This window comes from Sapajus apella, unplaced genomic scaffold, assembly GCF_009761245.1.
Source record: "Sapajus apella isolate SASKATOON/1434 unplaced genomic scaffold, GSC_monkey_1.0 scaffold71, whole genome shotgun sequence".
NCBI lineage: Eukaryota > Metazoa > Chordata > Mammalia > Primates > Cebidae > Sapajus > Sapajus apella.
The window spans coordinates 1976467-2000574 of NW_022437011.1; the positions used below are offsets into that span (position 1 = coordinate 1976467).

General features: G+C 41.8%; 1 non-coding gene and 1 pseudogene across 1 annotated transcript; both read left to right on the forward strand.

Moving 5' to 3' along the window:
- Nucleotides 1–22887: 22887 nt before the first annotated feature.
- LOC116531716 lies at nucleotides 22888–23101 on the forward strand. The gene has a single exon (XR_004260545.1). It is a non-coding gene; the product is annotated as a small nucleolar RNA U3 (small nucleolar RNA).
- A 94-nt stretch (nucleotides 23102–23195) lies between these two features.
- LOC116531672 lies at nucleotides 23196–23874 on the forward strand (annotated as a pseudogene).
- The last annotated feature ends 234 nt before the right edge of the window (nucleotides 23875–24108 follow it).

Sequence of the window (24108 nt, forward strand, 5' to 3'; positions counted from 1 at the left end):
CAAGCAGAAAAGAAGAAATAATAAAAATCTGAACAGAAACCAACAAAACAGAGTCTAGAAAAACAACAGAGAAAAATCAACAAAACTAGTAACTGGTCCTTTGAAAAGATCAACAAAAATTAAGAGAACTTTCATTAGGTTGACCACAAAAAAAAAAAAGAAATGACTCATATTACTAAAATAAGAAATAAGCCCGGGCGTGGTGGTTCATGCCTGTAATCCCAACACATTGGAAGGCTGACGAAAGCGGATCACCTGAGGTCAGGAGTTTGAGATCAGCCTGGCAACCATGGTGAAACCCCATCTCTACTAAAAATACAAAAATTAGCTGGGTGTGGTGGCAGGTGCCTGTAATCCCAAGCTACTCAGGAGTCTGGGGCTGGAAAATTGATTGAACCAGGGAGGCGGAGATTGCAGTGAGCCGAAATCCCGCCATTGAACTCCAGCCTGGGTGACAGAGCAAGACTCTGTCTCCAAAAAAAAAGAAGAAAAGAAATAAATAAAAGAGGGGGCACTTACAGGAATAAAAAGGATCATGAGAGAAACTATGAACAACCGAATAGCAATAAATTAGAAAACTCAGATAAAATGAACCAACTCCTAGAAAGGTGCAAACTATTAAAATGATTCAAGAAGAAATGGAAGTAAAAAGATCGAATTAGAAATAAGAAAACTATCCACAAAGAAAAGACTAGACCCAGATGTCTCCACTGGTGAATTCTATCAAACATTTGAAGAAGGACTAATACAATTCTCACATCTTCCAAAAAAAAATAGAAGAGGAGGGAACACTTCCCACCTCAGTCTGTGAGGCCAGAGCTACTTTGATACTAAAACCAGACAAAGTCATTACAAGAAAAGAAAACTACAGATCAATATCTCTTATGAATACAGATGCAAAAGCAGTACACAGGAGGACTTAACTACAGAATTAAATATCACAATGGGAAGATATGTCTAAAGACGTCTCTGGTTTCTGAAAGATTCCTATCGTCAAAAGCAATAAAAGATCACGGAGATACATCAGATTAAATTTCAGCATGTAAGTATAGTGCGTTCATTTTGGAAAAATGTGAAAAGATAACTCATAAGGATTTTTTGTTCTGTAAAGCAGGATTAATAATATATCTTTGGGTCAGGAACAGTGGCTCATGCTTGTAATTTCAGCACTTTGGGAGGCTGAGGCAAGAGGATAGCTTGAGCCTAAGAGTTCAAGACTAGCCTGGGCAACATCCAAGACCTCGTCTCCAATTAGAATTTAAAAATTAAAATTAGGCTGGCTGCAGTGGCTCACACCTGTAATCCCAGCGCTTTGGGAGGCTGAGGTGGGTGGACTATCTGAGGTCAGGAGTTAGAGATCAGCCTGGCCAACATGGTAAAGACTATTCTTAGTCTCTACTAAGAATACAAAAACAAGCCGGGCATGGTGGCACACACCTGTGATCCCAGCTACTTGGGAGGCTGAGGCACGAGAATTGCTTGAACCTGGGAGGCAGAGGTTGCAGTGAGCCAAGATCGTACCACTGCATTCCAGCCTGGGTGACAGCAAGACTCTGTCTCAAAAAAAAAAAAAAAAAAAAAAAAATTAAATTAAAAGAAAAAAAACTCTGCCCTGCCTTTTTGGAGTTATTTTGAGGATCATTTCAGATGAAGGATGGGAGAGTATTTTAAAACCCTCTAGGAGGAAAATAACTGCTGGGGCTTCTCGTAGTTTGTAGAACATAACCTGCTCCTGAGCTCCGTTCTCTTTCCTCTGTCGAGTTATCGCTTGTCCTACGGCCTTTGCACTGCTCTTCCCTCAACCTGGCATGCTCTTCCCTCAGCTCCCTTTGTGGCCTCCTCTAGTTCCTCATGCCTTATCTCAAATTCCACCTCCTCAGAGAGGCCCTTCCTGACTTCCTGCTATAAATTAAATTTCTGAAATGATCTTGCTTGTTTACTTTCAAGACAAGCAGTAGAAGAACCACATCTTATTACCCCCTGGATCCTCCAGAGCCCAAGACAGTTTCTGCCACATGGATGGATGCCATTAAGTGAAAAGTGATCCACATCCCTGTGAAATAGGTAGCCAGGCCCACTGTACAGATGAAGAAACTGAGTCTCAGGGAGGAGAAATGTCTAAGCTCCTGTGGCAGGTAGGCTGATCATATAGTTCATTGTCCAAATTGGAAAACTTTTGCCCTGGACAAATGCTAAACTGGACAGGACATGTGACAACAGGCATAAACTGAGACAGCAAAGACACACACCGTTACACTTCAGAAGGAGGGCTAAACTCAGGCAAGTCTAAGCCGTGTTCTTTTCATGACATCCCAAGTTTTGTGAAAAGTCAAGGTCAGGCCGGGTGCGGTGGCTCATGCCTGTAATCCCAGCACTTCAGAAGTCCAAGGCGGGCAGATCACGAGGTCAAGAGTTTGAGACTGGCCTGGCCAACATGGTGAAACCCCGTCTCTATTAAAAATACAAAAATTGCCCGGCGCAGTGGCTCACACCTGTAATCCCAGCACTTTGGAAGGCCAAGGCGAGTGGATCACAACGACAAGAGATCGAGACCATCCTGGCCAACATGGTGAAACCCTGTCTCCACTAAAAATACAAAAATTAGCTGGGCGTGGTGGCACGTGGCTTTAGTCCCAGCTACTCTCAGGAGTATTGCTTGAACCCGGGAGGCGGAGCTTGCAGTGAGCTGAGATCACGCCACTGCACTCCAGCCTGGCACCTGGCGATGGAGCAAGACTCTGTCTCAAAAAACAAAACAAAACAAAACAAATATATATATATATATACATATACATATATATATGTATACACAAAAATTAGCCGGAAGCAGTGGCCTACTCTGGAGCCTGAGGCAGGAGAATCGCTTGAACCCAGGAGGCGGAGGTGGCAGTGAGCTGGGATTGCACCACTGCACTCCAGCCTGAGCGACAGAGAGACTCTGTCTCAAAAAAAAAAGAAAGGAAAAGTCAAGGTCAGCCAGCGAGTTTCCCCACATGCCCAACCCACCGGGAACACCATCCTGCATAGCTCAGGAGCAGGTGAATGTCAGGACTCTTTGCGGACTTTATTGTTGTCCGGAAGTCCTGAGGCAGTGCTCCATAGCAGGAGCCAAGATTTCCTCTGTCAAAGTAGGTGCAACAATAGAATGAACAAAATTAAACCTGGATCTCCTTTGTGAAGAAAAAGGAGGTGGGGAAAAAAACGTTTTTAGTCATATACTTAAAGAGAAGCTCATGAGATCACTTTGTTATGCAGAAGCTGATTTATCCCAGCGTAGAGCTCAACATTGTGTCTGCCCTTTGGACAAGTGTCCCTGTCCTTGCGAATTTACCCTGAAAATGAATGAAAGGAGCGGGTGCAGTGGCTCACGCCTGTAATCTCAGCACTTTGGGAGGCCGAGGCAGGTGGATCACCTGATGTCAGGAGTTTGAGACCAGCCTGACCAACATGGTGAAACCCTGTGTCTACTAAAAATACAAAAATTAGCCGGGTGTGGTGGTGAGTGCCTGTAATCCCAGCTACTCAGGAGGTTGAGGCAGGAGAATCGCTTGAACCCGGGAGGCGGAGGTTGCAGTGAGCAGAGATTGCGCGCAACACTCCAGCCTGAGCGACAGAGCGAGAGTCCATCAAAAAAGAAAAAAAAAGAAAAAGAGTGAAAGGAAGAGAAAAAGCTAGCCAGGTGCCAGGCAAAAACATTCACTGAGGGGGAATGGGGGTGGGAGCTGAGTTTGGAGCCTGGAGGAAGGCAGGCCTGTGTTTCAAGCCCTGCTCTGTCACTGTAAAGATGGCGGCCATGTCTCCAAGCATCCGGGTAGGGTCTGTTTCCCTCTCCTTGACTCTGGGCTGGCCTTGTGACTTGCTTTGACCAAGAGAATGCAACAGAAATGACGCTGTGCCATTTCTGGGGCTAGTTCTCTCATTTCTGGGAGCTTCTGCTTTTGCCCTCTAGGAAGCCAGCTATCATGAAAAGAAGCCCAGCTCATCCACTGGACAGACCACGCGGAGAGAAAGAAAGAGGCCCTGGAAGATGAGAGACCATAAGGGAGAGAAACTCAAACATCCCCAGCCATTTCAGCCTCCTCAGCTGAGACAGCAGGCGCCGGAATGAACTCATCTTGGATCCTCCAGTCCCGTTGAAGCCAATCTCGTCAGTACCATGTGGAACGAAGGTGAGCCAGACCCACCAAGCCCTGCCCAAATTGCAGAAACAAGTGCAAATAAAATGGCTGTTGTTGCTTTAAGCCACTACATTTTGAGGCAATTTGTTATAGTAATAGATAACAGGAATGCTAGACATTAGCTGTATGAACTTTGGCAAATTGTTAAAATAATCTGAGCCTCAGTTTCCTTATCTGTAAAACGGAATTGTTTAGTGCTTACAGGATTGTGATGATGCTCAAAGGCTACATAGTAAACATTTCATGATTTTGTGGAATATATAAGATGACATGATAATTTAAAATAATTTTCTGCAGGAGTTGAGTTTCCATGTTACTGGTTAGATTCTACTGAGTAGAATTGTATAGAACCATAAGAAATCATAAGCATAAAGGTTTACATAGGAACTTAATTCATTAAATAATCTGAAATAAAATTAAATGATGAAAAAACATTTTTTAAAAAGAGTGACACAAAGATAACCATTCTGATTTCAACAATATAAAAAAAATCTCTGGATAAATGTTGGAAAGCAGTATGAAGAAATTAAAACTGCTAGTGCATTTGAGTGGTGGACTTAATATAAAAATTTACTCTTGGGCGTCCCTTAATGTTGCTGTCAGATTCTTAATAGTAAATCATTTTAATGCAATTCCCAAGTGGGGATAAAGTTTTGAAAAAACATGGAGAGATAAAAACAGTGTTTTTGAATTTAGGTTTGAGTGAAAATATTCTCTATTCCAATTTTCTTTAATTTGATCTTCATAAAAAAATAATTTTAGCGCAATTATTAAATAGAAAAGCTGGTCATTGTGTAATTTATCCAGTGCTATTATAGGCCCAGCAGGGAGCTAAGTGTTTGCATTCCTTTATCTATTCAAAATCCAGAGCTCAAGGGGAGGGCTTCCTACAGTCTTCTTTGATGCTTCCCAGCAGCTTTAAGATGTCAGTGTCATTATTCACCCCATTTACAGACCAGGAAGCTGAGACTCAGAAAAATTAAGCTGAGGACCGGTGCAGTGGCTCATGTCTGTAATCCCAGCACTTTGGGAGCCCCAAGCAGGCAGATCTCTTAAACCCAGATATTCGAGACCACCAGCATGGGCAACATGGTGAAACCCCATCTCTACAAAAAATACAAAAATTAGCCAGGTGTGGTGGCATGTGCCTGTGGTACCAGCTACCTGAAAGGCTGAGGTGGGAGGATTCCTTGAGCCAGGAAGGTGGAGGTTGCAGTGAGCTGAGATAGTGCCACTGCACTCCAGCCTGGGCAACACAGTGAGACCCTATGTCAAAAAAACAAAAACAAAAACAGAAAAGAAAGAAGGAAGGGAGGGAGGGAGGAAGGAGGAAAGGAGGGAAGGAGGGAAGGAGGGAAGGGAGGGAAAAAGAAAAAAAAAGTTAAGCCACTTGCCAAATCGTTCAGCTTGAGAGCAGCCGAGCTGAGATTTAAACCCCGGGTCTCTCTAGTCTCTCTTTCCACCATTCCTCACTTGTTTGCCTACAGCAGCACATCTGCTCCAAATGCCTGTGGTAATTAAACAGGAGTGATCATGCAAGTTAGCACTGAGAGGTAGCACTCTCACAAAGCAACAGCATAGAGTCAGGGGGCCTGGACTTGGATCGTGACTCTCTATGTGGCTATTCCCACTGGACCTCAGTATCCTCATAGGCTAAATAGGGGATTTGGATAGATACTTGGAAAGCAACACAAACCGTAATCCTTTGGATCTTAATTTTCATCGAGTTTAGTTAGTACTTGAGTCATCAAACTGTATTAAAAATATACCAATGATACAGATATTATTCAAAGTAGCACTTGGACTTAAAATCCCAAGATTTCACTTCAAAGACTGGTTCTACTTTTGAGTGACTTTGGGCCAGTTTTTTAGCTCTCTGACTCTCAGTTTCAGACAGTAGCAATCCTAACCTTTCTCACTGATCATGTAGACCCAGTGAAATAACCCATGTGAAGGAACTGAGCAGCGAATAAATACCTATGTCTGAAATAAAAGACACTGTAATGAATCATCCCTGTAAAATCATATAACATAGACTTAGCATAAACCTGTTTTTATGTTTTCTAATCACTTAGCAGTTCTTTCACAGATAGTTATGTTTGTTTGTTTGTTTGTTTGTTTTTAATGTACGTTTCCACAAGGAAAGGAAATGGACTTTTGCTCTCACTCTGTAAGATCCTTTGAGACAGGGACAACGTCTCTCTGGTTTCTAGCCATCCTCCCCAGGCCAGCACAGCATCTCGTCCATGTTAGGTGCTCTTTGAGTATGTGACGGATGAATGACAACACACCCATACCACAGTTCAGAGCCAGGGCGGACATTCCCATGAATGTTCCTCACACCCTACTGCCCGCCAGCACTGTTGACTGGGTAGAGTATTCTTTCTCATTTTTTCCCCTATTTCCTGGGCTTACCTCTATGAATGCACTAACACCTTTAAAGAGAAATGTTTCTCTTGTAAGTATGTTTCCCCCCATGAGACTCTGAACAAATCAAGGTCAAGGATGGAACTTGGGCCGGGCGCGGTGGCTCAAGCCTGTAATCCCAGCACTTTGGGAGGCCGAGGCAGGTGGATCACGAGGTCAAGAGATCGAGACCATCCTGGTCAACATGGTGAAACCCTGTCTCTACTAAAAATACAAAAAATTAGCTGGGCATGGTGGCACGTGCCTGTAGTCCCAGCTGCTCGGGAGGCTGAGGCAGGAGAATTGCCTGAACCCAGGAGGCGGAGGTTGCGGTGAGCCGAGATCGCGCCATTGCACTCCAGCCTGGGTAACAAGAGTGAAACTCTGTCTCAAAAAAAAAAAAAAGGATGGAACTTAATCATCTTGGGCTCATCAGACCTCATAGTAAATGACATAGACTAAGTCATATGTAAATATTTGTTAAACTGAATTGAATCAATAGAGTTTGGAGATTTCTAACAGCAGAAAGTATTGCCTTAAAATTACACCTATTTTATATGAAAGGCAAATAAGCATATGGAAAGATGCTCTATATCATTAGTCATTAAGGGAATATATGTGAAAATTACTATATGAAAGCACTACACATTCTCTATGGTGGCCAAATGTTAAAATTGACAATACCAAGTGTTTGTGAAGTTGTGGAACAACGAGAACTCTCATACCATATTGCCAGGAATGCAAAACGGTATAACCACTTTGGAAAATAGTTTGGCAACTTTTTCCTAATAAAATTAAACATATGTCTTTGATATTACCCAGAAATCCCATCCTAGGTATTTATATAAGATAAAATTTTTAAAATGTCCACACGAGGATTTACATGTGAATTTTCTTGGTAGCTCAGTTAAAAAAGCCAAAACTGGAAACAACACAAATGTCCTTCAAGTGGTAAATGAATAAGCAAATTGTGATATGTCCATTCATTGGAATACTGCTCAGCAATAAAAAGGAACAGACTACTGACACAACAGCATAGATGAATCTCAAATACATTATACTACATAAACTATTCCCGATTCAAGACCACATAGCATATGATTCCATTCAAATGAAGTTTTAGAAAAGGCAAAATTATAGGGACAGAAAGTAGAGACCAGGAGTGGGGAGAACAGATGAACTGCAAGAGAATGCAAACAAACTTTGTGGCACAATGGAAATGCTCTGTTGCCCAGGCTGGAGTGCAGTGATACAATCACAGCTTACTTCAGCCTCCGACTCCTGGGTCCTAGCAATCCTCAGCCTCTTAAGTAGTCGGGATTACAGGTGCAAAATATCATACTCAACTCTATGATGGAAATATTCTAAAACTGCATTGCAGTGGTAGTTACATGACTCTATATGTTTGTCAAACTAATTGAACTTCATATTTAAATGGGTGTATGTAAATTATACTTCAATTAAGCTGATTTTAAAAATATATATCTATTTACTCTTTTGTTTGAATGCCTTCGGAATATTCTGTCCCTGGAAAATTCCAAAGACAGACCAAATGGGTATCTGCCAAGCATATTGTAGAGGGCATTCCTGAGTTGGGCGCAAGCTTAGAATAAATGGAGATTATGCAATTTAGGGTTATGGAATTTAGGCTTAAAGTCAGTATTCATAGTAGATAGAACAATGGTCCAAGAGTCAAGAGTCATTCATTAAGTCATTCATTCATTTACCTGTTTATTGTTTACTGAATACCTACCACGTGCCTGACACGGCTCATTGATGTTGAATTAAGCTGGTTTGAGGTGGGTTTCTATGCAATCACATCTAAAAAATCCTAACCAATATAAGCCCAGTATTATATTGGAGGATATGACTGTAAGTATCAAAGGAGAAGATCAATGAGAGGCTTGAGGAGTCAGGGAGACCACCCACTTACCTCCATTGCCACAGCCTTGGTCCAGGCTGTCATCTCCTCTCACCTGGACAAATTACAGCAGCCTCCTCACTGTTCTCCCTAAGTCTACTCTAACTGCCTTGGGTCCAATTTATACACAGCAAGCAGAGGGTTTCAATAGCCACCTGACATCCAGGTATGACCCCATTGCTCTCCTGCCTAAAAATTTTTCCATGGTGTCTCATTGCCCCAGATTTAAGTCCAGATTCCTCAACATGGCTCAAAGAACCTTTAGTGACCTAGCTCTGGATTGAAAGAAGATCAGCTAGGGAAGTGCTGTGGCATCCCTGCAGGCCAGAGTAGGGAGATGGAGCAGAAAAGGATGAAATGGAGAGATGTTTAGTAAGCAAAACCACCTCATTCTGGCCCTGGCTGTACAACCCAATCCTGTTTCCCAGATCATCCAGCCATGAGTTAAGTGATGTCAAATGGCTCTTTCAGTTCCAAGTTATAAATTTCTGCTTTTCGGTATGTTACCTGGGCTGCCCCTCTGTCTCTTGTCTCTCTGTGTGTCCCTATCACTCCACAAACACCTTTAAGAAAATTGCTATCTGCAGATATAAGTCACAGATTATAACTGGCTTAATCTGCAAGAGGCTTCACAGCCCATCCTACTAACATGATTCTCTGCCCAGAGGATCCCAAGGGTCATGTTACTGACCTGAAGTGCAAAACAAAACTTAGTGAGTGTCCTTTGAAATGGAGAAGAGGAAATACACTTATAACCATTGATATTCTCCTGGACAATGATCATTCTCTGGAATCTAGCAAAGGGAGTGAGTGGAAGAAGGAATGGCCCCGTCTTTCAGATCTTTCAGATTCTGGGGGTCCAAGGCACTGAAAACACTATGTGTTTCCTTCTAATCAAGTAGAAAGGTCACTGAACTGGCCATAAATTGATGGGCCACTCAGTCTTGGCTTGACCTTGACCATGCCACTTGACCCCTAGCTCAATTTCTTTACCAACCAGTCAAACACAATAAGGACAGCTCAACCTCATCTAACAGTTCACATTATTTTCAAGTTCATGAGCAGTACATATTGATTAAAGAAAAGTATAAAGCATGAATACACAAAAAGGAAACAAATATTTCTTCATCTCACCATCCAGACATGAGCAGATGTTTTTCTATTTTAACCAAAATGGGATTGCAATTACACATCCCCTTCTGCACCCAATTATTTTCTTTAACAATATATTGTGAACATCTTTCCACGCCATTAAACTTTCTTCTACATTATCATACTCAGATGTGACTGGAGGCCCATGGTATTCTCCAGTTGAGGCCAGTCTCCTATATTTCATTCCCCCTAAAAACACACATGCAATTCCAAAAACACTGCCAGACACTGTACATTTTGCTGAAGACTTTGTGGGCCGAGGAGGAAAGAGTTACACAGCCCAGCATCCAACAAACACCCTCAAACATCCCACTAGACAGCTCTTGATAGGTTTACCTTCCTACTCCCCACCGTCTCTTAGAAAACACCCCTAGATCTTCCTTGTTTTTCTACCCCATGCAGCAAAACAATAGCCAGGTGGATGCCTCTTGGCAGTTAGTTTTCCCTTGTTTATTTATTTGTTTCTTTGATAAACACTGAGCACCTACCATATGATGAGCATTGTTTTGGGTGCTGAGGGGTTCACCATTCAATAAAAGGAGAAAATCTTGGCTTTCATGGGCCTAATTTTTCATTGCTTGTGATTCCATTGAAGGAAGTTTTATAATTTATTTAATAGTCTCCGATTTGGGGATGTCTATCTATGCTTTTTCCATTTCCCTACATCTCCATGATATGCAATACTGAGGTGAACATCTTTGAGGCTTAGGCTTGCAATTCACAGTTTTCAAAGATCTTTTCCCTTGATAGATCTTGCTTTTTAAGAATTTTATTTTATTTTATTTTTTTGAGATGGAGTCTCACTCTGTTGCCAGGCTGGAATGCAGTGGTGTGATCTTGGCTCACTGCAACCTCCACCTTCTGGGTTCAAGCGATTCTTCTGCCTCAGCCTCCCAAGTAGCTGGGATTACGAGCATGAGACAACATGCCCAGCTAATTTTTGTATATTTGGTAGAGATGGGGTTTCACCATGTTGGTCAGGCTGGTCTTGAACTCCTAACCTCAGGTGATCCACCCACCTCAGCCTCCCAAAGTGCTGGGGTTGCAGCTGTGAATCACCATACCCAGCCAGATCTTGCTATTCTCATGGTGATCTTGAGATCTTTTAATGGAAAAAAAAAAAAAAAAAAGGTAAGGGCTAAGAAAAACCAAGTAACTTCCCCAAGATTACATATTTGGTTATTTGGTAGCACCTCTTCAGGAAGAAAACACGAATCCATACCACCTGGAGCCAGATGACCTTTGAGCTGCTTTCTCATGAACAGTAGCAGCTGGCATTGACAGAACATTCACTGTGTGCCACCAACCCCAACTGTACCATCCCATTTAGTCCTCTTATACTGTCATCCCCATTTCACAGATGAGCACATGACAGCAAGTGACAGCAGAGCTTGGAGCCCAGTGGGTCTGATACCAAAGCCCACCCTCTGAAATACTCCTCTACCCTGCCTCACTACTCTGTGAATGTCTGATTCCACCCACAGCACATTTGTCTTTCAGTCTTAAAAATTGCATAGGAATGTATTAACGCTTCTAACAAATACCTTTTCTATGCAGGCCAGTTGTTATTACTCTAAGTGGTTTTTACCCTAAGTCTCAACAATAAATGTCACTCCCTCTTTGTGACATTTTTACATTTTATAATCTCATGTGCTATTACCTCATTTGATTGTCGCATAAATGCTCATCCTTCAAGGCTCACCCAAACACCTATTTCTCAAAAAAAAAACCTCTCTCACTGCTCCCTGGAGGTTCCTTTTCCTCAACCTTAGAGGCTGTCTCATACTGCAATTCTTCCAGGCTGTACTGTTATTCTCTGTCCCTGAGAGTAGCAACCAGATCTTACTCATTCCCAATGCCAGGCACTGTGCCTGGCTCACAACAGATATTTTATAAAAGTTTGTGAGTGAAGCATCACCATTAGGCACCTTGTAGATTCCTGGAAGGAAAATGAGAATTAGAAATCCGGGGCCTTCACCCTAGCACCACCACCACACCTACTTGGAGCTCAGCTATTTCAGGTAGTTTGAGTTCTGTCTGGTGCTTTATTGCTAAAAATGGATGGATGAGTGGACAGATGGGAGGAAAGGAGAGAGAGTGGAAAGAAATGAAGAAAAGCAGTGAGAGAAGAGAGGAGGTAAGGGAAGGTGAACAGATAGACGAAAGAAGGACAGATAGATGAATGAAAGGATGGAGAGGAGGATGAATAATTGAATAAAAGGAAGGAGGAAAAGAAGGAAGGAAGAAAGGAAGGAAGGAAGAAGGAAAGGACAAATAATGGATATGAAGGAAGAAAGAAGTATAAATATATGATTGGTTGGAAAAAGAGTAGGAAAAGTATGGGAAGGAGGGAAGAAGAGAGAAGAAAGGAAGAAAGAAGGAGAAAAGGAGAGAAGGAAGAAAACATCAGCTTGGTTGAATAAGAGATTCAGGGTTGATTTATCTGGGACCACGCTTCGAGAATCACGTGTCCCAAGAGGATCAGGTAAGAAAGCCCTTCTTCACCAAGCTTTTACATTCCAAGCCTCAACCAATATTTCATATGTTACGTTAACCCAGAGTTCAGAGAAGTACAGCGTTTGTTCTTACTAAAAGGATTAAATTTGTGTGGATAGTCAAACTGGATAGTTAGGACTCCAAAACTAAACCTCTAAGGGACAAGAAAATTAATCTGTAGAGAGGTATTGGCTGGACGCAGGGGCTCAGGCTTGTAATCTCAGCATTTGGGGAGGCCCAGACAGGTGGATTATTTGAGCCCAGGAATTTGAGACCAGCCTGGGCAACATAGTGATACCCCCCATTTCTATAAAAATAAATAAATAAACAAGAAAGAAACATTTATTTTCTAATGTATTGAAGAGACAAAATTATGAGGCACAGAAGATCAACAAGGAAACAGAAGTTCTGAACACTGCTATAAATCTGCTAGACCTCATAAACATTTCTACAGACCACTCTAATCAACAAAAGTATAATAAACATTCTCATCTAATGCACATGGAACACTCTCTAGGATAGACCATATACCAGGTCATAAAGCAAATTTGAATACATTTAAAAGGATTGAAATCATATATAGTATGTTCTCTGATAACAATGGAGTGAAATTAGAAATCAATGACAAATAAATTTGGCTAATTCACAAATATGTAGAAATTAAATAACAGACTCCTAAAAAATTCATCGAATTAAGGAAGAAATTCCAAGGCAAATTAGGAAAGTCTTTTCAATGAATAAAAACGAAGACACAATATATCAGAACACTTGGGATAAAGCCAAATCAGTGCTTTGAAGGAAATTTACACCTATATTAAAAAAAAAAAGAAGAAAGATCTCTAATCAATAATCTTAAGGCTAGAAAAAAGGCAGAGTAAACTAAACCTAGAGCAAGCAGAACAAAGGAAATAATAAAGTGTGGAGCCAAAATTAATGAAATAGATAATAGAAATATATCAAGAAAATCAAGGAAATTAAAAGTTGGTTATTCGACAAAACTAACAAAATTGACAAACCTTAATCTAGATGGATCAAGAAAAAAAGAGAGAAGTCTCAAATTGCTAAAAACAGGAATGAAAAAGGGGACATTATTACAGACCTTATGTAAATAAAGGATTACCAGGAACAACTGTGTGCCAACACCGTTAGATAATTTACATGAAATGGAAAAATTCCTGGAAAGCCATAAAATAGCGAAACTGTTTCAGGAAGAAATAGAACATCTGCATAGACTTGAAACAAGCAAAAAGATTGAATTAGTAATCAAAAAACTACCCACAAAGAAAAGCCCAGAACCAGATTTCACTAGTACATTCTACCAAATATTTAAATAATAATTCACAAACTTCCACAAAATAGAAGAGGAGGAAACACTTCCCACCTCATCCTATGAAGCCAGTATTACTATAATACAAAAATCAGAGCAAAACATCACATGAAAACCACAGACCAATATTGTTTATTGTCAGAAAAATCTCAGCAAAATACTAGTAAGCAGAAAACAACAATATATCAGAAGAATTGGACACCATGACCAACTGGTAAATGTCCCAGGAATGCAAGATCAACATCTGACAAGTCAATTAATGTAATACACTTTGTCAACAGAATAAAGAACAAAAACCACATGATCATTTCAATAGCTGCAAAAAAGCATTCGACAAAACTCAACATTTCTTCATTAAAAAAAAAAAAAAAAACTCAACAAAATAGGACTAGAAGGAAATATCCTTAACCTAATAGAGGGCATCTATAAAAAGCCCATAGCTAAGTCATACTCAATGGTGAAAGACCAAGTGCTTCCCCCAAGACCAAGAACAAGATGAGGATGCCCATTCCCCTCATTTCTATCCAACACTGTACTTGAGGTCCCTGCCAGGGCAATTAGGCAAGAAAATAAAATAAAATACACCCAGAATGGAAAGGAAGAGATAAAGCTATCTTTGATTAATTTATGTTTCTGACCAATATCTCTTTGTCATGGTGGACATGAATTAATTCATTTCAGCTCACTTACTAATTGCCTTAAGAGATGTGAAGTTTTGCACTATCTATCAAGAACTAGAAAGGCCTGGGACCAAGAGCCATGACTGTTGCCTGTAATCCCAGCACTTTGGGAGGGCAATGTGAGGGGACCACTAGAGACCACCCTGGAGAGCATAGTTAGACATAGAGATGAACCAACCAGTTATGGGGCCTGCTCTTAAGCAGCTTCTAGACAGCTTGTAGAGATGAGACCATCCAACATCTGTAAAATAAGTTGGAAAGGGACCAGAGTTATGTGCGGGCATAGATGAGGAGAGTCTATTGGAGCTCAGAGGAAAGTTGAGGGGGTCACTTCTAGCTGGGACTGGATCAAGGGAGGCTTCTAGAGTTGGAGCATCAGAGCTGGGCCTTAAAGATTCGAGAGGATTTCATTAAGTTAACAGCATAACAAGAGCAAGGCTGGCATATGTGGTCCCTAAGAAAAAAACAAAACAAACCCCAAAACAAACAAAAAACAAGAGCATGGTTGCTCTTCCTAATGGCCCACAGTGTATTCAAGCACCAGGAACCCCAGAGTGGCTGCAGGGGGTAGTGAGTGAGGGAGAGCTGGGAGATGGTCTGTACAAGTGAACTGAAGCCTAGAATGCCACAGTAAGAGCTGAGGCTTCAGGCTGGAGTGAGGAAGACTTGGAAGGTGTTTGAGCACTGAAAAGACCTGAGCAGACGTCATTTGGATAGGCAGAGTCCTTGCTAGAAAATAACATCTTCTGGAAAGCTAGATGAAATGGAGATCCCAGGCTCGGGTACAGGAACTGTTGATTGAGTCATTCTGGGAAGTGGTGCTGGGTGGCTGGGTGATGATAGGGGAGGGGCAAGTCTGGTTTTGATCTGTTTCTCATATCAGGGCTGACCGAGCCTCACCTCATTCAACCTACGTCCTCTGTCTACTGTGCTTGAAAACTTACATCCTTCCACTGTGTCAGGGGAGGGGGTGGGAGATAAACAGAGCATGGGGATATTTCTGTGGTGTGATACATGGGAGGGTCAATGGGGAAACGTTTCCTACCCTTGGTGACCCTAACCCCAGTGAACCCAGCCTAACACTCATGGGACTGTGGTCATTCCCTCTCTCCCCCCGAGCCTTGTGGGTGCTGGAGAGAGGCAGCCTGGCCAAGTGGGATGAACTTTGACTTAGTGTTATCACTTTTCTTGAGAAACCCAAAGTGGCCAAGCAATTCAAAGGTCTTTTATGACCAGGAGAACAAAAGTCAGCCCCAGCCATTAGCTATTGATTGCTCCTTGCCACACCTTGAGCAAGATCTTTAACCGGCTTTTACAGAGAGTGAAACTGAGGTCTCAGGGTTATTCCAACAAGCGGCTGTCTGATGCCAAGATGTCTTATCAAATTCTTAGGCAGTCGTGTTCCGAGAGAAAAGCCTTCTAAATTCGCATCCACTAAAGTTTTGTGTGCTGGAATCAGGGAAAGAAACTCAATGTCCTGTACTCAGAAGACAGAGTTACACTTAACATCAGGAGTCTTCCTCTCCTGGCAGGAGTGTTGATGGCAATCTCTATCAAGAACTTTAGAAAGACCTGGGACCAGGAGCCATGACTCTCATCTGTAATCCCAGCACTTTGGGAGGGCAAAGTGAGACTTTCTGTCTACAAAAAATAACATAAAAATTAAAAAGGCAAGGCATGATGGCTCATGCCTATAATCCGAGCACTTTGGGGGTCCGACGTAGGCAGATCACTTGAGGTCAGGAGTTTGAGACCAGCCTGGCCAACGTGGTGAAACCCTGTCTCTACTAAAAATACAAAATTAGCCGTGTGCAGTGGCAGTCACCTTAATCCCAGCTACTCAAGAGGCTGAGGCAGGAGAATCACTTGAACCCAGGAGGTGGAGTTTGCAGTGAGCTGAGATCATACCTTTGCATTCCAGCCTGGGTGACAGAGGAAGACTGTCAAAAAAAGAAAGAAAAGAAAAGAAAGAAAGAGAAAAAAAAGAAAAAAGGTCTATAACCTTTGGTTTAGCAACTCCAAGTCCAGGAATCTCTTGAAAGAAATTAATCCTCTCTATAGGACACAGAGGCGTTCAACATAGGATTATTCGCGCTAGCTGAAAAGCAAGACTCAACTTCGTCTGTGCTAGCAATAGATGAATTGCTAACATTTGTTGAATCTGGCTGTTGGCAAAGCATTTTACCTCCATTATGTCATTAAATCCTCCTTATAGGAGCTCAGTAAGATAGATACTGGTGTTGCCCCATTTTGCAGATATGAAAACTGGAGCACAGAGAGGTTAATGCCCAAATTACAGAGCTAGTAGCACATCAGAGCCAGCACTTAATAGCAACATGAAAAAAAAGCTTCTAGTTGGGCATGGTGGCTCATACCTGTAATTCCAGCACTTTGGGAGGCTGAAGTGGGAGGATCACTTGAACTTAGGAGTTCGAGACCAGCCTGAGCAACATGGCAAAACCCCGTCTCTACAAAAAAATACAAAAATTCGCTGGGTGTAGTGACATGCACCTGTGGTCCCAGCTTCAGGAGGCTGAGGTGGGAGGATCACCTGCGCCTGGGAGGTAAAGGTTGCAGTGAGCTGAGATTGTGCACTCTAGCCTGGGCAACGGAAGTCAAAGCCTGTCTCAAAAAAAAAGAAAGCTTCTGTTGATACAGGTTTTATTACAAAAAAAAAAAAAAGATCATTGATGTGTGGACTAATCACAATGATATTAAGCAATAATAACAAAAATGACTCTGATATTTATTTTTAAAGACTTCAAAGAAATACTCCAAAATACTAGAGATCCTCCCTCAGTACTGGGGTTATGAGTGTTTTGTGACATTTTTGGTAGCAGTCAGGGAGGGGTCGTTTCTACTTTTTGCTACTTTTCACAGTGATATGTTTTTAACATTTAGGGGAGAAAATGAACTTATGGGGTTTTTAAAAATACAAATTAAAAATAAGATGGTTCTTAATCAGAGATATTTCAGGTAACAGGTAATAGGGTAGCTACTGGGGACAGTACAAGCCTTGCCGGAGCTTGGTTTCCCAGCAGACCTTGGGAATGATTCTGACTGGCCCACTTTAATCTGACCTAGTGTCACCTCAGATGTGTGCGGGGAACAGCAGAGCAGAGAAGCCAGGATGGGGAAAGGCTCAGAAAATGAGCCCCAGGAGAAAAGCTCCAAACCCTTAGTCCTAGACCATGTGGGTGACCCCAGGAGGTTTTTCCAATGGCATGTCTGGGCTCAAGGCAGATGGGGGAGCCTGTGGCTCCCTCTTCCCTCTGCAGAGCAGAGATGGGCAGGTGAACATCAATGTCGCTCCAATGACGGCCACACCAATGGGGACAGGGAGGGGAGTCCAGGGGTTGGCCCACTTCTCAATCTCCATCAGGCTCCCCCAGCACCTGCTGCCCCCTTCTTGAAAATAGACGTGTAATGTTTGTCCAATCTAACATAAAAGCATGAAGAAAAAATTCTTTTGAAAACTTTGTCTACCATATGCTATCAAAGTTTGCTTATAGGGCAAACATAGCTTTAAAACAGCCCCCATGCCCTCCTAGAAAAAATATCCAGAAGCACCCTGCCCCCCGTCCCATCCTAGTTCTCCACAGGGAGTCCTGAGGGTTGATGGCTTGGCAGGCTGTGCAGGCCACGTGAGGACAGCAGGACTGGCAGGGCCCAGGGTCTGGGCCAAGGAGGCTGCAGCGATCAGGGCCAGAGGGGAAGGATCCAGGGCTCCATGGAGGTCAAGGTCAGGCCAACGCTGCTTTACCAGCTGCCTACAACCCACGGCTTTATGTTTAAAGACTCAGCTAATTACAGACCTTTTCCAACATGAAAGAACAGATAGCATTGCAGAAAATTTAGGGGAAAGGAAACCAACAGAGAAGTTAAAAAAAAAAAAAAGACCATCTTCTGATACCTTTATTCCATTTCAAAATACATTTTATTATAAATGTATTTTCCTTTTGAAAGCAAACTGGAAGGAGGAGTGTTCTGTTTTTACTTTAAACATTTCTTATTTGAGTGTGTTAAGTAATATCTGCCTTTTTTACATGTTAAGTAATGCATGTTGATATAAAAATTTGGTAAATATATAAGACAAAAACAAGAAAAAGGTATTATATTTTATCTAAATATCTTTATGTTTTAGAAATTTTGCTTTTGTGACACAAAGAAAGTGCTCAGGGGAAAAAAAAGTCTGTCTTTGAAAGTAAACACATACGGCTGGACGCAGTTGCTCACGCCTGTAATACCAGCACTTTGTGAGGCTGAGGTGGACAGATTGCTTGAGCTCAGGAGTTCGAGACCAGCGTGGGCAACATGGTGAAATCCCATCTTTACTAAAAAAACAAAAATTAGCTTGGTGTGATGACACGTGCCTGTAATCCCAGCTACTCTGGAGCTGAGGCAGGAGAATTGCTTGATCATGGGAGGTGGAGGTTGCAGGGAGCCAAGATTGCACCACTGCACTCCGGCCTGGACAACAGAGTGAGACTCCATCTAAAAAAAAAAAAAAGAAAATAAGAAAATAAAAGAAAGAAAGTATATACACACTACCACATAGAAAAGATGCAGAGATGGGTCGATAGGTATATCTGTTTCCTTCCCTTTCTCTCCTGTCTAGTCACCCAGTTGCCCTTCCTGGGGAAACAATTATTGCTGTTTTTCAGTCATTTTGGTAGAGAGTATCTTTACATTTGCAAATGTATATGCATATACACTTTTTGGTAGGGAGAGACAGGATCCTGTTGTATCACCCAGGCTGGAGTGCAGTGGCATGATTATGGCACTGCAGCCCAGAATTCCTGGGTTCCAGTCATCCTCCTGCCTCTTCCCTGCAAGTACCTAGGACTACAGGTATGCACCACCACACTCTGCTGATTTTTGATTTTTTTTGTAGAGTCAGGGTCTTGCTATGTAGCCCAGGCAAGTTTAGAACTCCTGGCCTCAAGTAATCCTCTTTCCTTGGCCTCCCAAAGTATTAGGATTACAGGTGTGAGCTACCAAGCCTGGCCTTCATGCACTTTTTAGTAATTATGTATGTATGTGTAGGAGCATGTGTGTGTGTATGTGTTTGTGTGTATAATTATACTAATTGTCACACTCTATCCTAAATCTTGCTTTTTATACAATATATCTTAGGGACCTTCCCACAGGATATGTAAAGAGTTCTGTTGGTTGCTGACCTCAATCCTGTTAACCTAAAAGGTCCTTCTTGGTGTCTAACCAGAAACCCATACAACGACCAGTCTGACACTAGCAAGACGAAGTAATGAGAGAGTTGAGGAAGTTGGGGATGGGCTCAAGGACTCACTTTTATCCTTTCCTTCCCTCCCTCCCTCCTTTCATCCCTCCCTCCCTCCCTCCATTCCTTCCTTCCTTTGTCTTTTCTTCCTCCCATCCATCTTGCTTCTTGCCTTCTAAAATGGAAACAATTCACTATGGTTTTTACTCACTCTTATTATGAATGCAAAACGTGCTTCTTGTAAAGTATTAAGATAGTATAAAAAGAAAAAAAGGAGAGTGAAAGTCACTCCTACTGTTACCCAGGAATAATCACTGTTGACATTTTGTTGTTCACCCTTCCAGTTATTTTTCTGGAATGCCTACAACTACTTTTCACCATTTTAACCATTTTTAAGTGCATAGTTCAGTGGCATTTGGTGCATTCTCAATGTGAACAACGAACACCACTATATAATTTCAGAATAATTTCATCACCCCAGAAGGAAATCCCATATCCACTGAAGAGTCACTCTCCATTCCCCTCTCCCACCAGCCCCTGGCAACCACGAATCTGCTTTCTAGCTCCATGGATCTGCGTATGCTGGGTGTTTCACACGAACAGAACCATACAATATGTGATCTTTTATGCCTCACTTCTTTCACTTAGCATAAGTTTTTTTGTTTTGCTTTGTTTTTTTACAGAGATGGAGTCTTGCTTTGTTGCCCAGGCTGGAGTGCCATGGCGTGATCTCGGCTCACTACAACCTCTGCCTCCTGGTTCAAGTGATTGTCCCACCTCAGCCTCCTGAGTAGCTGGGATTACAGGCATGCACCGCTATGCCAGACTAGTTTTTGTATTTTTAGTAAAGAGGGGGTTTCACCATGTTGGCAAGGCTGGTCTTCAACTCCTGACCTCAGGTGATCTACCCACCTCAGCCTCCCAATGTGCTGGGATTACAGGCATGAGCCAGCATGCCTGGCAGGAATAATGTTTTCAGGGTTTTCTTTTTCTTTTTTTTTTTTTTAGAGACAGGGGTCTCTCTCTGTCACTACTCAGGCTGGAGTGCAGTGAAATGATCATAGCTCACTGCACTCTTGACCTCTTTGGCTTAAGTGATCCTCCCACCTCAGCCTCCAAAATAGCTGGGACTACAAGTGCATGCCGAACTAATTAAAAAAAAAATTGTAAAGACAGAGCCTTACTATGTTGTCGAGGTTTGTCTTAAACTCTTGGCCTCAGGTGATTCAGCCTCCCAAAGTGGAATTATAGGTGTGAGCCACTGGGCCCATCTGTTTTCAAGGTTCATCCATGCTGTAGCATGCATCAGTACTTCATTCCTTTTCATAGCCAAATAATACTCCATTGCATGGATATACCATATTTTGTTTATCTATTCATCGGTTGAGGGACATTTGGGTTATTTCCACCTTTTGTCTATTGTGAATAGTGCTGCTATGAACCTGTATGTGTAATTTTTTATTTGAATACCTGTTTTCAATTCTTTTGACTATGTATTTAGGAGTGAGACTGCTACATCAAATGATCATTCTATCTTTAACTTATTGAAGAAATACCAAACTGATTCCCACAGTGGCTACATCATTTCACATTTCCACCAGCAATGTACGAGGGTTCCAATTTCTCTTCCATTTTCTCATTCATACCAAAACTTGTCATTTTCCTTTTGTTTTTTGTTTTGTTTTGTTTTATTATAACCAATCTAGTGGGTATGAAATGCTATCTCATACCTACATTTTTGCGGTTTTGAATTGCATTTCCCTAATGACTGGTGATGTTAAACATCTTTTCACGTGCTTGTTGACCATTTGTACACCGTCTTTGGAGAGATATCTATTAAGGCCTTTGCACTTTTTTTATTTTCACTCAGAGTGTACATGTGCAGGTTTCTTACATGGCTATTTTGTATGATGCTGAAGTTTGGGTTTCTATTGATCCCATCAACCATGTAGTAAACACAATATTCAATAGGTAGTTTTTTATCCTTTGTCCTTCCACCCCTCCTTCCTGTTTTTGGAGCCCTCAGTGTCTATTGTTCCCATCTTTGTCTCTGTGTGTAATCCATGCTTAGCTCCCACTTATAAGTAAGGACATGAGGCATTTGGTTTTCTGTTTCTGTATTAATTTACTTAGGATAATGGCCTTCAGCTGCCTTCATGTTGCTGCAAAGGACATGATTTTGTTCTTTTTTATGGCTTTATGGCCTTGCCCTTTTTTTTTTTTTTAGACGAGGTCTTGCTCTGTTGTCCAGGCTGGAGTGCAGTGGTGCCACCTCGGCTCACTGCAACCTCCATCTCCCAGGTCCAAGCAATTATCCTGCCTCAGCCTCGAGTAGCTGGGATTACAGGCACCTGCCATTGTGCCCAGTTAATTTTTGTATTTTAAGTAGAGACGGGGTTTCACCATCCTGGCCAGGCTGATCTTGAACTCCTGACCTTGTGATCCACCCCCATCGGCCTCCCAAAGTGCTAGAATTACAGGTGTGAGCCACCATGCCCAGCCTTACCCATTTAAAAAATTGAGTTGTTTGTGTTTTTCTTGTTGAGTTGTACAAGTTCTTTCCATATTCTGGATACAAGATTCTTATCAGATAAATGATTTGCAAATATATTCTTCCATTCTGTGAGTTTCCTTTTGCTTTTTTGATAGAGTTCTTTCATGCACAAAAGTTTTTTATTTTGATGAAGTTCAATTTGTCTATTTTTTATTTGTTTCTTTTGTTTTTGGTCTAAGAAACTGTTGCCAAACCCATGACTATAAAGTTGTTTTTTTCTTAGAGTTTTTTTTTTTTTTTCTTCCATTTATTTGGTTTGTTTTATTGCATTTTAGGTTTTGGGGTACATGTGAAGAACATGCAGGATTGTTGCATAGGTACACACGTGGCAGTGTGATTTGCTGCCTTCCTCCCCATCACCTACATCTGGCATCTCTCCCCTTGCTATCTGTCCCCAACTCCCCACCACCCACCGTCCCTCCCCTATTTCCCCCCAACTGATTTTTCTTAGAGTTTTGTAGCTTTAGCTCTTATATTTAGAATTTTGTTCATTTTGAGTTAATTTTTGTACATGGTATTTGGTAAGGTCCAATTTTATTCTTTTGCATGTGGATATTCAGTTGGTCTAGCACCATTTGTTGAAGAAACATTTCTTTCCCCCATTGAATGGTCTTGGCACCCTTGTTGAAAATCAATTTACCTTAGTTGCCTAGGTTTATTTCTGAATTGTCGATTCTATCCCATTGATTTATATGTATGACTATCCTTATGCTGGCAGCACATGATTTTGATTACTGTAACTTCCTAGTAAGTTTTGAAATTGGCAAGATTGTTTTGACTATTTGGGATCCCTTGCAATTCCGTCTACATTTCAGGGTCAGCTTTTCCACTTCAGAAAAATGGAATTTGTGGGACTTGGGGATTTTGATAGGGACTGCATTGAATCTGCATATTGCGTTGGGGAATATTTTGTCTTAACAAAATCAAGTCTTCTAAGACTCTACTTTCAGGGCTCATTTCTATCGTTCAATACCAGAGAAGTTTCTCCGAACGTGTAGAGCACTGGAAACCAAAAGGAGGAGGCAAACATTCTTTCCTGAGCACGCAGCCGGCTGAGAGCGTGGTGTTGCTGCGGCTGCCACTTTCCATTGACAGTCTTTCTTTCTTCCTTCAGGAGAGTAAGAAGGAGAGGACGCAGTCTTAGTGGTTCCCATAAAAACAAACAAATTAATCCTAGAAATTAAAACTGAATTTAAAAAGTGAGTCTTCTAACCCATGAACAAAGAACGTCTGTAGCTCTTCCCTTCCGCCGTCAGATTTGGACGTGCTGGCGCGAGATTTGGGTCTTTTCCTAAGCCGGCGCTCACCAAGGAGAAAGCCATGCTCAGTTCGAGCGCCAAGATCGTGAAGCCCAAAGGCGAGAGCCAGACGAGTTCGAGTCCAGCATCTCCCAGGCTTTTCTGGAGCCGGAGATGAACTCAGATCTCAAGGCTCAGCTCTGGAAGCTGAATATTACGGCTGCCGAGGAAACTGAAGCCGGTAGCGGTCGGAAAGCTATCATAACCTTTGTTCCTGTTCCTCACCTGAAATCTTGCCGGAAAATCCAAGTCCGGCTAGTACGTGAATTGGAGAAAAAGTTCAGTGGGAAGCATGTTGTCTTTATCACTCAGAGGAGAATTCTGCCTAAGCCGGCTAGAAAAGGCTGTACAAAAAATAAGCAGAAGGATGCCGGGAGCCGAACACTGACAGCTCTGCACGATGCAGTCCTTGAGGACCTGGTCTTCCCAAGCGAAGCTTTGGGCAAGAGAATCCGCGTGAAACTGGCTGGCAGCCGGCTCCTAAAGGTTCATTTGGACAAAGCACAGCAGAACAATGTGGAACACAAGGTTGAAACTTTTTCTGGTGTCTAGAAGAAGCTCACCGGCAAGGATGTTAAGTTTGAATTCCCAGAGTTTCGATTGTAAACAGAATGACTAAATAAAATATGTATTCACAGTTAAAAAAAAAAGAAAAAAGAAAAAAGAAAGAAAGAAAGAAAAGAAAATCTGTATATTTAGGTCTTCGTTCATCTCTTTTAGCAACGTTTTTAAGTTTCCGCAAACAAGTCTTGCACCTTCTTGGGTAAATTTATTCTTATGTATTCTGCTCTTTTTGGTACTATCCCACACAATTTTTGAACCAATTTTTTAAAACTTATCATATCATGAACATCTTC